The sequence below is a fragment of the Chelonus insularis genome, unplaced genomic scaffold (assembly GCF_013357705.1).
Source record: "Chelonus insularis isolate UGA/USDA-ARS -01 unplaced genomic scaffold, ASM1335770v1 contig_406_pilon, whole genome shotgun sequence".
Classification (NCBI taxonomy): Eukaryota; Metazoa; Arthropoda; class Insecta; order Hymenoptera; family Braconidae; genus Chelonus; species Chelonus insularis.
The window spans coordinates 556,894-572,652 of record NW_023276563.1 but is presented as its reverse complement, the minus strand read 5'-3'; the positions used below and the strand labels follow the sequence as shown (position 1 = coordinate 572,652).

Genomic DNA, 15,759 nt, shown 5'->3' with positions numbered 1-15,759 from the left:
CGCGCATAATTAATTGACGCGCTAAAAAACAATTGCGGCGCTGATGCGAATTATGCGCATTAGTTTTTCCCTAATCGGGTTCGATTAACGGGTCGTGATTTTTATTCGGACTTTTATTCGATTTTTTATGAGTTTATTCGCGTTTACAGTGATTAATTTGTTGATAAAAAACTTTCTTTATGCCTAAAGGTATTTTGTTGATATAAATAATTATTTAAAATCGATTAATGACATAAAAATCGATGAAAAAATAGATAGCGTCTTTTTTGTCATAGGGACGCTACTCCATAATGGCAAATAATATGATGAGCTCCATAATGTCTATTTTTTTATAAAAACGGTTAAAAATGCAATGAATATCTGAAATTATGGTGGGTTATGATGAGAATCAATGTTACAGCTTTAGTGTTGGGAAAATATTATTTTAACAGATGATCACAGTTATCATAACTATGGCGCAAGCTTGGAGTTTCTGATATAGCTTAGAATTACTTAGATGAAAAGCTCATTTTAGATAAAATCCATTAGATGGAAAATAGCTACCATGGCTATCAATCAAAATTACATTATCTTAGGGATCTATTCAGCATTAACATTCTGAAACATTTTATTCGTAAGAATTATTTGAAAAAATCATGGTGATTCTTGTTAAATCCTTAATGTGGATACTTTTCGACATCTCAGTAATTACAAATAAAAGTTTGGTCATTTTAGATACTTTAAAACAACAGGTATAGTAGTTTCGATTGCATAAGAAAAATACAAGAAATTTAACAGAAAACTTTTTATACTAATTAGTAGATAAATAGTAATTAAATTTTGTTTAAGGTGCCATGTTGTCCAACTAATTTATTTTTGGTCTGGAAAGTACTACGTATCATGAATTGCTGTGATCAGAGGATTCAACGATGGATTAGTGGATGTGTAAAATGAGTAAGTGTTCACGAATGTATTTGGTTGGGAGTAAAGTAGAAAGGGAAGTAGACGTTGGGTGACTAGGGTTGGGCGGTAGCCACAAGTGTCTGCCCAAGCGCCCTCTCTCATTAATTCTCCACCCTTGTTGCTTGTTAAGGAAGAGGGTGGCCAAGCTTCATCGTTGTCAGAGACTCTCACCCTCTTTCGTCCCGCGTAACAGTCGAGCCGTGGCTGACGATAGAAATGCTCTCTCGAGTGTGTGGAAAAGGGCGCGACACAAAAACTAGGGGGAAATGAGTGAAGAGATACTGGGAAACGAGAGTCAGGACTCTTGCGCTTGCTCTTATACTTGAACTGGGGGAGGAAGATTGAGCCTCTGGATGTATTATGTATGTACACCCGTTGAAGGGGCTGATCCAAGTCGAACGTCAATAGCAAATCATCAACTCCAGCACGTGCCAATAAACGGGATGATTGTGCGAAACGCTCTTTCAAGTAGTCCACTTCAATTGTCGACCACTGAACATAACCCACGATGAATTTAACGCCCAATAATCAGATCACATTTCTTCAAATTAAATGATATGAACGATGAAGTCCCCTATAAAATTAATGAGGATATTACATTTATTACATTTTTATCTGTTTTTAGGTTTGTTTTGATTTTCTTTTCTATTCAAGACATCAACAGAAAATGACCTAGAGGCTAAAATATATTTGAATTTACTCCAATGTTTATAAATAGATAACAATAGTAAAATGGAAATACACTTTATAAATCAAAAATAGAAATAATTGTATTTTGAAAAAATTTATTTTAAGATCAATACTACTAGTCAGATTTATTGGTGGTTTTAATGTGATAATTTTAAAAAATAATACCAATTATTATTTAAAAATAAGCAATGCAGATAGAATATTTATAAATAATTATAATTTTATTTTCGATTTATAAAATAGTTAACATCTAAATAATATTTTTATTTTTATGTTTAAATATTTTCATATATAATTTCTCTAAAGTAATTCACATATTTTAGATGAATTTAAAAAATTTATAATTTTTATTCACGAATATCATTATAAATTTAGGGCAACCACGAAAAATAGTCCACAGACATGTAATTGGTTTACCCAAATGTACCAATTGTAAAAGTATAATTAAATCTAATCAGGTACCTATGACAGCATGTCAATTATCGAATGAAGTAATAAAAAAAACTTTACACCAACATAATGACAAAATGAAATGGAAATTAATAATTTATGACATTGAGATGAAGCTTTATCTTTCCTTTACGCTTGCTCGCTTTTCTGCAGTTCTCCTCACGTGAGCTCATGTCCTCACGTTTCATAACTCTCGTTGCCTCTCACACTTTCTTCTTTTTTTTTCTAGTCGTGCTTCGGCGTTTTATAACCCTCGAACGTACGCCTCCGGGGCCTGAACCCCTCCCAACTGATGGGAGAGAGCTGTGCGTTGAATTAATTTGCGCTTCGTCGAAGGCCTTCCGTTCGTTTCGTTCACCCGATCTCTCTTTTCCCTTGTATATTGTGTTTCTATCTCACGTGCAGCTCTCTGCGTTCTCGCATCTTCTCTACCCCATACTCGTTAAGTATTCGTGAGCGCGTCGTACTCTCGCAGTTTTTTTCCCTTCTACTCGTCCTGCCGACTCGCCTTCCCCTTTAGCACGTATCGAATTTCGTTAATCCTCCTTTTTAAAAATATTTTTCACGTACAACATGACTTTTGGTGCTTCCCAATTTACATTCGATGTTTTTCTTTATATTTCAATGTAAATATGGAGTACACAATACAAAGTCTCGGTTGAAAAATTGGATGATAACTGATTAAACATTGTTAGAAAGCTATTGTGATTGCTATTGAAAGTAAGTTAGTGATCGGTATAAGAGTCAGGCGCAAACATGCAGTACTACTAGTACTTTAGAAGCATCGCGGATGAATAGATCCGGGCTAAGCCTCTATTATTAGCAGATGGTAGATTGTATCGATTTTTTTTCTTTCTAACAGCGACCCCCTAGCGCTTGTGTTCTTCGTTCAACCCTCTATTCGCTCTTCAACCCAGTCGACCACCCACTCTCTGAACAGTTTCCCCTTTTCCGCAGTTTATGCCCCGATAAACGCATTCCCGCGCCAATTACTCGGCCGGGCGGCAACATTTTAGGGCATTAATTGATTCTCTTCACCACCCTAAAGAATTTTCAACAATATCACTCTCTATTGCTCTACAGTCTAGCTCATCTTACACGGATGTCTTCATTAAAATCTTTACTTTTTGTAAGCTTGTATAGTTTTTCTTTTTGGATTCTCTTGTTTTCTCACGATTAAATGCTTCATTTATTGAGAATGCACTTGTCTGACTTGACGTCATTTACTGTTGATTGATGATTTTCATGCTCAAGCTCTTGTTGTTTATTTCTTTGCTATTGATTTGTTGAATCAATATAACTAACAAAATAGAGTGTTTTTTTCTGTTTTATTTTTAATTCTGATTGATAAGAAGCAGAAATGTTTTTATTGAGATTTTTTGTTTATCATGAGACATCAGAGAAAGCATCATTAGCTTGAGATGGTCCAGAGTTCCTAAAAATCCCTTAAAAAATTTAATTTCGTTTAGGAGTAAAAATGTATCAATCAATATTATCACATACAGTTGTTAGTTATTTTTATTGTGAAAAAAAGTTTAACTGAAAAAAAAATTTTTAGTGTATGAAAACAATACTCTTTTAACAAGCAGATAATACATCTAGTATATCCAGGCAACAACTCTAATCATTGTAATAATAAAAGGGGCCATTTTTAAGTCGTAGGGTGATTTAAGTAGTACTTTGCTTATTCTGTAAAGACTAATGATGTAAAGTTGTAGTTAAAAATCAGCTTATAAAAAAATCCGCATGATTTAGATATTATGGTTTCACTTCAAGAGAGATGATCAAACGTACCAGTAGGTCATTGTGGCCACAATTATTTTTATTTCTCATGGAGCTTTAATTTACTTATCAAAGTGAGCAGTCAGTTATTTGATTCAACAAACTGATTTTACAATACACGGCCAAAAAAAAAATTAATCACAAAGCAATTTTTTATCTTATCAATCATAAATCTAGGAATGTTTTTAAATAATACTCATTTGCAACAAGAAATAATTCTTTCTTGACTATCAAAAAAATTTCTTTATGAGCATCGATTAATTTTCTGAATGTAATTAAAAACCATTCATTATCTTTGATTAACTTCAAGCAAAGAATTTGTTTATACGACATGAATATTTCTCTGTCATGCCCAAGCATACGATTTATATACGATAAAAAAAGATCGTTGGGTAAAAATAAATCGTGTTCTCGGTGCATGCATACAAAAAAATTTATAGAAAATCATAATAACAATGATAAATCTGAAAAGCGGAAGACGATAACGGTCTGTGGAGTTCGTTGGTGACCCCAACTATACAACCCTCGAGTTCAGATCTTGATCCCGTTGTTTCCTAGCTGGACCACAGCATCTCTCAACTGGATGGGGTAGTTCCGACTACCGGACTTGGTTGTTCTCATCTCTTGCCACTCTGTTGGACCACTGGGACTTGACGGGAATGAAATCTACCGAAAGACCTCAGGGAGTTGTTTTATATTAAATGTTTCATCAGAAATGTTTCGCTACTTTTAACACTTCTCACCATTCTTTTTGTTCTTATTATTCCGCACTTGGAAATTCACAATAATTTTCAGCTGGAAATTATTTTGAAACTTTATTAAAGGTACCACTCTCACGTTACTCGAATATTTATCGATCCTTTGATCCAAAGCACGTATTATAAATATCCAGAAATAGATTTCTGGCGATTCTATTCGTAGCAAGTAACCAGTATACGTCGCGGACGATGAACTTTATATAAACTTGACGTATACCTGCAACCCAATTACTGTTTTATAACGAGCTGAGATACTTGCGCGCATCGTTCTCATCACCTATAACGACAAATCCTCCCCTAAGGAATACCACGTGCCGTTATTAACTCGCCTGATGAAGTCTCGCTCATAAAGTGATAGAAAACGTACGCCAAAAAGACAAGATGTATTTACTATGTTGGTTTTACTGTCTGAAATGTCATTTCGTTCTTTCATTGGTTCCAGTCCTTATTGCTGTATAAATATGAACTAATCAGCTTTTTTCTTCTAGATCATTTTTTCTTGATAGTTGATTATTCATTAAATAGATAGTCGGTTCAATAAATTAGTTAGATTTATAACAATAGAATGAAAGAAATGTCATCTTGAATTTATTTTACTTCAAGTCTCTTTAGACGACAGGATGTTTAGTGACTATCACAGAGTGAATTAATTGTACATTAGTAGTTCTAAACCTGAATTCAAGTTCTTTGTTCATTGTTCAAGGTGGAACTGTTGACAGTCTTGAAGAGCTTAAAAATATTGATATCATTCAGAAACCTTTAGAGATATAATTTTAGTGTCACAATGAAATCAACCATTTATTCTTTAATAATTCATTAAAAACAAACTATAAAGACTTGAGATTATTCACAGCAATGATTTGGCTCCAAAACCATGTCACCTAATCAAGAGTAATCACCGCAGAAAGTCAAACTCTGGATAAAGATGTTCATCACCCTAACAAAAGTCAATAATTGTCATCAATCATCAGAGTATTTTCTTGATTTATGGTTATTATGTAGAAAAAAAGACAAGTTGCACTTAAACGTGAGGTAGATTCTATCGAGATTCATCTAATAACAGTGATGGTAGGGTGGTGATCTGATAGTCTAGATGGTGCAAGGGAAAAGGGTATGCCTGAGGGTAGATTTACCCTCAGTCCCATTACATAGCAGCTTATCGATTTCAAACCAACTTCTTAGTGTAAGTTTATGATGCACTCATAAACAAGCGGTGCAACCATAATAATGAAAAAGTAAAGTACTTTGATTGGCTTCCAATTAATGAATTTGGTGGTGATGTTCTAGGTTATCAACATAGGCAATGCTCCGTGCTAGAGGCCATGACTCGTCTGCATATGCATTATACATAGACGTAATTGCGTAGCCACATGTATCCACGTAGAGAGCCTGGGGTGGAATTGCATGGCAACGCCAAAACCTGCTCTCTACCGTTCGCTGTGTAATCCTGTTAGGGACTTGAATCACTGAAAGCACATTGGCCTGGCTCGCTAGTTTCCCCTAACTGTTCTAATTAATATAAGGGTTTCGATCCTGCCAAATCGTTTCTACTCAGTCCTATAGTTAGACCTTATGTCTATCCATTGATCATCACCATAATGACTTACCTTTAATTCTATTATTTTCTAGCATACTTCAAGTATAAACTGCTATGTTGGTTATACCTAAAAGGTAGAAATAAATCCCCAGAATTTAATTCCTTGCTTTATCTGATCACACACAAGCTTTAGCTTTTAGATTGCTCTGATAAAGAACTAGAGATTCATTTTTGTGTAACAAAGCTACAAAATTCTAATTAAAAAAGTTTGGATTTTGCTTATCTAATGTAAAATAGGCTAAAAAAACTTGACGTCGAAATAGGATTTACTACAACTGATTGCTGTGATGTAAAAGTCTCTGTTCATGTAAAAGTTACATCTAAAAGAAAAATTAGACCTTAGTTAAGTGGAAATATCTATCAATAATTCAGGTGTAATATTCAGTTTTAGCTGAGTATTTTTAATCGAAATATTCATTAACATTATTATAAATAAATTATGCTTTATTCGCATTAATGATTACATTAAATTCATAAAATATAAATAATTTAAATCTAAATTCCAGCTGCTCTGGATTAATTTTATCAACATATTGCTCATTAAATAAAATAATAAATTTTAAACCTAAAGAAAGCTTTTAACCTTTTTTTTTATAAAGTTTATATATAAATTACTTGAGATTTGTAATTTTAGAAGCCAACCTTAAAATTCGTATACCTGACTTTACAATTTCTTTTTTTAAACTTGATCTATTAGAGCTTTTGACCCAAGTTGAAAATACATCTTCGTTTTTAGTAATAATATAACTAAAATTGTTCATCAGCTTTCTATGAATAACTCACTTGAAATTAGAAATAAAAATGACCAAGTCAAAAGTCATGATGGTCGTGACAGAGTGAAACATTTGAATGCATTTGATATAATGGTGATTCAAATTTGACCGATTTTTTGATACGAGTGGCAATCGAATGCATATGATGCCATCGAAATAGATGCTGTTGGTGACACAGGATACCCGCTTAATAACGTAGCCAATAATGCATCACGATGTGTCGTACCGCGCATTGCTGATTCCAGCGACGAAACGGTCGTAATTACATCTTCATTAAAATGATGGTCGACCTGCTGGCGCTCGAACATGTACCGCGGCATTTCGTCCCGCTAGAAACGCCAATGTGGCAAGCCCGGACGGCGTTAGAACGCTAACATGTAGTGGTGTAAATGTAGGTTCGTGTTTTCACCCACCCTCAGCTATATCATGCTTCACTGCAGGCATACGTTGCAATACGGACAAATGCTTGTCGCTCGTGATATTCGCGAAAATTTTCACTGTTAAAATGTTGTAACAAAGCACATAGAGAAACGTCAGTATATCCTTTTGTTTCACGAGTCAAATTTTTTTATTTCAAAGAGAAAGTCTACTGCATTTGTAGGATTGATCGCTATGTAAAATGGAACTTCAGGCTGTACACCACTTCAGGCAGCTGATACCTCGCCAGAGAAATTTCCAACCCTTTCTGCTTCAAACACGGACACGCCCGACGCCCTGAATTATATTCTAACAGCAAATTCCAAGTGCTAAATTTCCCGAAAATACTCCATAGTCAAATACGAAAATGAGGGATGTGAAAAGGGTTGAAAGTAAACTTACTTGGCCCGTTTCAGGACTGAAAGCCTTCCGGATGTCTACTATTTAGATTGAAATGGAAATGAACTATTTTACAATTGTAGAAAATTTTGCTCTACAAATCATGCCATCTTTTCCTCTCAAATATCTTTCATTTAATTACAATCATCTGATAAACAATTTTCCTCCATTTAATTTAAAAATTAATCCATTTCTCAAGAGATCATTATTTGTTCTTCTATTTTTATCGAGGAATATTCAAATATTCCAAATGTTTTCGATGCGACTTTTAGTATTAACAAAACTTTTCACTTAATCTTTGCCACTTTTCCATTAGGAAAGTCATTGTTTATATGCATTTTTTATCGATAATGTGATAAATTTTTTTGGTTGAATAAAAAACAAAAGGGAACAAGGACTTTAAAGCTAAAAATCCTAGTAGCAGAATAAAAGGTAAATAAATGCAAGGCAAAGAAATAAAAAAATAGATGATAGGATAATTAGGAATATATGATTTCTATATTCATCTTTAATTTCATATAGATATTCCGTGTCATTTCTCCTATGTCTTCATTCACTACGGATCATTTTCCATACCATTATCAATCATCAGTTATTTCTCTACTCCAAAATTCCATCTTTTATCCTCGGCGCTCGGGGAAATTTTTTTGTTCGTCAGACTCTACTTCATTTTGATCAGAACTGTGAAAAATAAAAAAAAGAAACGTAGATAGTACGAGAGAACGACGAGAGATTGCGAGCAACTCTATCAGCTATCAGATAATGAAATAAGGGTTGTAATAGCCTCGACAGAGTTGCTTAACTTGGTCCTGGATGACTTTGACGTATATACAGCTAACTTTATACATACATATATATATATATATATATGTATATCCATGTATATGTATATGTCTATATTATAAACCCCTCAAACTCAGTGGTACAAAGCATGGAAATATTGAGCTTGAGTTCTGCATCTGGTTCAGAATTATTTAAGAGCCCAGAGATCATTTACGAAGGATCCATATTGTGTGTAGCGATGCTTTAGACTGAGAATTTAAAAAAAAAAGTCATCTCTCATTTCCCTAGAGTACACCTACATTTTTCATCGCCATTAGCAACTGTCACTTGCTCTTTTTCACTCATAATCTTTCTACAACTTTCCGTTACCACTGTACTTACTATTAAATTAATCATCTTGCTCTAGAGATTGAGAAAAAAAGACAACAGCAACAAAAATATTTCGACAATAATTAAGTTAACAAAAGTATGAAAATGAAACAAAAAAAAAAGAAAGATGTCACCATCGATCATTGATTGACAGTATCTGCAACTCTCATCCGAGCTTCTTTCTTTTCACCATTACTCATCTACTCTTTTTTTTAATCCGCTCGACGAATTCATCCCTCTCGTACTCAGCTCAGTCGTTCTATATACCATGCACTTTCTCTCGACTGCGCTCTCGGTCTCTGCAAGTTTCACACACTCGGGCTTGGTGTTGGCTCTCATCCAGAGATGGGTTGCGATTCCATCTCTCGTGTTCTCTTTCTCACGCTTTACGTTCTCTATCCATTTTACCTCTCACCTCGCACTTTTCCTCCTCTACCACCGACTCTAACGCGGGCAAGTTTTACACACCACGGATTCATGCCGGCATGGCTCCACCCCCAACGCCAGCAATGTCTCTGCTCCCTCGCTGTTCTACTACTGCAGCTTCCAACCGTCTACCACATTCTCCGATATCTCATGCATTTTGTACTATCATCCCTTACATTTCCACCCCTTCGTTTGCTTCCGAGATTATTTGACACTGCAGATATTTTTTTTTTTACATATCCAAGAACTTTAATATTTTGTTTCGAATTCCACCCGGTGACGCCAAACTTTCTTATCGTTTGTTTTTATTTTTAGTCTTTGTTTCTTGAGTTTTGTTGGAATCGACTGGACACTGAAATTAAACAGTAAATGGCAGTAGTGATAGGTGGCAACAGGTTGAAACTCCTCGGGCGTCCTCGATTCCAGGTGAAAGACGAATCAACGTCTTTACTCCCCTCACGTCGCTTCCGACGAAACAACCGAAGTATTTATACGTCCACGCCTGTTGAGTTTGCTCGTCGACTCGAACTTCAGTTAATTACAACGGTCCGTTGGAGAAACTGTGGGGTGGGTTTAAAGAGGTGAATATCAGATGGTAAAAGTTAGATGAAGCCGTGAAATATCGACACTTCTAAGTGTACGTTAAGTTTAAGAATTTTGAGGTTTTCGTTTGTGGTGGCTCATAGTACTGCGATAATTAAATTCAGTGGTTAAAATAACTATTTCTCCTTTAAGACAACCTTGAAATTTTTAGTGCTTCTAGAAATATCCACGTCATTTACTGATTGATTAATTCTTTCCAACGCTGCAAATCCAAGTGTATTCTTATTACACATCTAAACGTGTTAAATATTACATTACTCATTTGATTAACTTTGTAGTCACTTTTTAGCAAATATTTCACATTCGTTTTATTGATTAAATCAACATTTTTTGTACAGAATTTTTTTTTCTTTGTTCATAACTTCTTTATGGGAAAATCTTTGTAAAAAAAACTTCCAACTTCAGTGAAATTAAAAAGAATAATTATTCAGCTTCGTGGATATTATAACTTTTGTTCTCAGTGTAAAATAAATGTGTAAAGAATTTACATTACAGAAGAAAACTTAGTTCGAACAATTTATATATCAGTCTTTTAACATATTTCACTGTGACAACACTTGACATATATATCGCAATTTTTCTAGGTGAGAATAATATCGAGTATTGCTTTTATATTGAGACTAAAAATTTTTTATCATGCGTTGAGAATAACTTAAAATATGTTTATGTTATTTTTGCTATTGAACATTCACTTTGTGATTACTTTAAACTCTACAAAATTATTGTTATATAATTTTCTTTAGTTTTAATTTTCATCAGCTGGTAAATTACTTGAACAGTGTATTTGAGACCAAAATAATCAGTGAATATTCATCAATGTATTCTTAAAGAGAAGATAATTAGTTAATCAATAACTCAAAACATTACGAGTAATCATGAGTTCTTTTTATTATATATTTATATCGAAAAATTACATAAGTTCTTGAATTGCATAATTTTTCCAATTTTCTTTATTACTTTCGATTATACAACAATTTCTTTCAATCCCAAGTAGATGTTACAATTAGTTCATGACGATTTTAAAAATTTTATATTAATCCAGATGTATTTATTTTATTGATTAATCATGAATTAATATTTAAAAATAATTTATATCAAATAGAAGAAGCGAAATGTATAGAAAGCTCTCTCGAAACAAAGTATTTCTATGTGTTAATTTATTGATTATTTTTTCAAACACAGCGAGGAATTTTTTTCTTCTCTAAAAATGCGATTAATAACCGAAATTTTTGGTGTAGTTGGATATTAAAAAAGGAAAAAGACCATTAACTAGTATCGTGCATAATTATTCTCAAGCTCGAAACGCTTCTCACGTTTCGTGGAGGACGTGGGACGGCGGAAATTGGCCGTGGAGTTGGGTTGAAGGGAAGAGAGCAGTTCCGATCGACCCTTCCGATTATATCGGACGTACCAACCCCATTCTAGGACCAATAGCATTGGTGGATGTATATCTATATACTCTCGTTTTTCCGTGAATCGTCCGCTGTTCTGTTCGAAGCCTCGTCTTTCCGTCTTCGCTTTCACTCTTCCTATCTATATCTTTCTCTCTCACTCTCCGATAATTTCGGCTCAAGCTTTTATTCCCGGGATTGGATTGGAGCGACGTGGAAGCAACGAACGCCGTCAGGAAACCTACTACAGGGAGGCGGGGGGTCGGCAGGGAGAATTGGGATTGCGTGGCTCGGGTATGCAGGGTGGGAATTGTTGCCGCCACGTTACGGCAACTACCCTCGCTCGTTCTCCATTTATTCTACTGCTCTCTTGCTTACTCTCGTCCTCTGCAAATCCAAATTCTCTCGGGAACGACCCTGTGTATTTTCCGGACTGAGAAAATCCCGTTAACTTATTAGTAAGTGGGCTCATCCCCGTATTCTCGCCTGTGCAAGCGTCGAACCTGATTCCCTGTATTTTAGCTCTTGTGTGTACCGTTTCGAGGATGTTTACCCTCGTTGGTTTGACATTCAACCACTTAAATTATTTTCATTGCCGTAAACAAGACTTTACATACACAGGAAGAAGTCTACATTGACTTGTGGCTTGATTATTGCTTTTATTTTTATTTGTGGCTTCTTTTAAATTATTGTAATGACCAATCTTCCACTTTTAAGACTCATTTTTACTTTTTATGTTGCTACAGTCAATCATTTATTACACAATATAATATTATTTTTAAATTCACTCTTTTTTTCCACATCTTTCATCTGCTATGATCCATAGATTATTTTTTACTTACATCATTTGGTTGCAAGTTCAATCAGCTTTTTGCTCTTTCCCTTTTTTAATCTTTAGGTTGAGCTTTCGTTGATCATTTAATTTTATTTTTAATCTGCTTACACTCTTACCAGATATTACTTTTTATTATCTCTTAGGATTATTTTTTATTTTTCTTTATACTTTTTATTTTAATATTTATATTTTGGTTGATTGTGTTAATTAATTGGTGATTTAATGAAAATTATGTTTACATCTGATATTTGATAACTGAGAATATGTCCATTTTGATAGAGATCCCACATCCTGACCAACACATTAAATAATATTACACTCATGCAGAAAATTCTGCAGCAGTATTGCTGATGAATTTACATGCTTAATATATACATATTTATGCTTTGAGTCGGAAATTAAAGATTTATTAATAGGGAAATTGTTTATTAGGAAATTCACGTTACTACGTAAGAAGGAAACTTCATTCGTTTTCGTTATTTCGATATCAAGACATATATTCTGTTTTTTTTAAACAATCGATTACATTTCAATTGATGTCATTTCTATGGATAAAAATATTTACAAATTTTATAAAAACTGACATTTTTTTTATCAGCCATAATTAAAAAACTTCTTAGTTAATTAATTCCAATTTTTGTTAAAAGCCACAATGAGGTCTTTAGAAGATGGATAATATCATTATCATTTGTTAATTTATAGTGCAAGCTTTTTAAAAAAATATAATAATTGATTTATTACACTATATTAGTATGTTCACTCGGGTTATGAAATCCAACATTAACACAGAGGGAAATTTTTAAATAAAAAAAGTATAAATGAACGTGGGACAGATGGCCCATCATTAGAAACATGCAAACATATACCCTAGAGATATTTTTCCGACTAAATAATATAAAACAAATGATGAAAAAAACAAAAAAGAAAATACTGACTTTATCTTTAATTATCTTTAGTAAACATTAATTCCAATGAAAAATAAAATATTGCATTTATCATGAAGTCCTAAATAAAATGTTATACTGTGAAACTTCACAAGTAATTTTTTTACAGTAAGTCTTAAAATACTTTCTTTTTATTCCAAAGTTAAAAAAAATCATTACAATGAACCCTTGACATTTATTTTATTTGAAAAAAAAATCAAACAATTGTAGGTTGATAAATTATGAATTATTTTATTTACGAATAAGAAAATATCATTTGGTCATTAATTGAAGTATCGTTAGAGAGTATTTTTGATGATCGTACTATCAAAAATACAATTGAAATTCATAAAATCCACTCTGGAGTCTAGAAATATGAGGGTGGAGACGAAAGGGAGAAAGGATTAAGGGGTAAATCGGGTTGAAGTTGCTGAGTAATTGAGCCACAACTGTTGGGGAGCCATAGTAACTCAAGTTTTCCTCTGGTTAGAGTGTAATAGTCAGCGAAATAGACAAGCAGCCATCTGTAACAACGATATGTCTGAATTTGACTTTTTCGTCTAATTATACGTGTTAATTAAATTGAAACCATTTCGTATTAAATACACGAGTGATTTGAACATTTGACATTGACACGAGTTCTTGACTGTTACGTCGCCTATTACAGGGAAGGCACAAGAGTTTGTCGAGTATTCTATGGGTTTCTCTATCGACCAACCGCATGATTATAAGCATGTTGGCAAAACAGGCGATGGTGCTCGAGTCGAAAAGCCACGACGGTTCATCGACTCTTGTAATTATAATTTCCCGCGTCGGCTCGTTAGTCGTATTCGTATATGATTCAGTGAGTGAGTGCAGTCGTGCAAACATTATTTTCCATTCATGCTTTTTTATAAAACAAAATAAACCAGAAAACCGAGTGAAAATGGTTAAAAATAAAAAAAAAATATGTATAAAGAGGTCTAGCAAAAATTCGAGGAACTTCTCTCAAGTCATATAAATGTTTAATCGTCGCTCTCTCACAGTTCTGTTGGCTCATTAGTAAGCAATTAATTGAAGAGAAAAATTATGTGAGTTTCAATGTTAGAAAAAAAAGGAATACGTGCATTTCCTCTCAGAAGTTGTAGAAGTGAGTGCAGGAAGTACAGAGACGTGACTCGAGATTGGGGAAGTAAGAGAAGAGCAAGTGGATATCTTAGACGTAGATCGAACAGCGGAAGTGCAGAATGAAGTAGGGGAAACTACCAACTCCAGACGGTGAAAACGTGTAGAACGACGTCGAGCGTCTCCCATGATTATACCAGATATCAAGCTCGAATATTAGATTGTGATAGAAATACATTTTTTATCATTTTTTTTTATTTTTGAATGTTAAATTTCTGCATGCAAATATTTGCAACAGTTTGAGCTACATATTTTTTTATTCACAAAAATTAAAAAATTATACTTTGAAGTTAACCGAACAGTTCTTGAATGTATTTTTAAAAAAGATCCTAAGTGGATTATTTCATTTGATATGAAGATTCATTACTTGGAGAATTTGAATGATCTAAAAATGGTATTAATTGAATTATTTTATCAAATATTTAATTCTTAACTGTGGTTTTGCCAACCATGCATTGATCAATGTTTCATTCCGAATTATTCGTCAGTATTTTGGCACATAGCCCGAGTGTCGATTTTATACTTTGATAATATTAGAGAAGGAAATGGGATAAGAGGACAGTTTTTATTAGTTGAATATAATTCATTGATGAAGAAATTCCATGAAGTAATTTTAATATCATAATTTACCTAAAATATTTTGATCTACTTATTCTTCCACTTTGCAAAAAAATTATCAATTTGTGTTGGTAAAAATAAAATAATTGCATTAATAATAAAAATTACGTTCCTGCTTTATTTACATTTAACGTCATTCTTTCGTCAATCATTAACCCATAGAAAACCGTAGAAAAGTCATCACATCAAGTTTACCCTAACTTTGTGCAACCTGACAAATGTCCCCCTTGATCAAATAAGTCATACTTGCAGCCATCACCATCGCACTTTTGAAAACACGACAGCAGGAAACATAACAAAAATATTTAAAGTTGGGTAATTTAGTACAGCAGATAATAAAATGTTTGATAATTCAGTAGGTAGGATTTGAAACAAGTTAAAACGATTTGTTACGTCATACAGCGGATTGTCAATAGGCTCACGCCTGTTTTCATTTGTAAGTGAGGGGTAAAGTCCGGTCGTGCGAGTGAAATTAAACTTAATCGCTCGAATTAGTGTCGGTGAACCGATGTGGGCGACAGGAAAGCGTGGAACAATCGAATGGGCATTGTAGTAGAAGTTGTTCTCGAGTCTAAAGGCACAATACATGAAAATGCAGCTCAAAATACATATATATATGTGTGTGAGGAAAGGGAGAGAGAAGAGGAATCATGCATAGAGAGCTAATGCTCGAGTTGCCGGGTATCGGTGGCGCATATCAAAAGGGGGTGCGTTTCCATATCCCCTTGTATGTGGTCCGGCCTATTCGCGAATGTTTTAGAGCCCCCATCGGCGTCAGGGAACATGAGAGTGGGACATTCAAGGGTTGCTAGAGATATGTATATACACCGCAGGGCTAT

The 15,759-nt window shown here is 33.9% G+C and overlaps 1 protein-coding gene across 1 annotated transcript in view; it reads left to right on the top strand.

The window, feature by feature from the left end:
* Positions 1–672: 672 nt before the first annotated feature.
* The window catches only part of LOC118069145 (uncharacterized), a 56,473-nt gene continuing 41,386 nt past the window's right edge, over positions 673–15,759 (top strand). The window contains exons 1-2 of the mRNA XM_035087030.1: positions 673–731; positions 829–933. The gene's annotated coding sequence lies outside the window, so the exon portion shown is untranslated. The remainder of the gene's footprint in view (positions 732–828; positions 934–15,759) is intronic.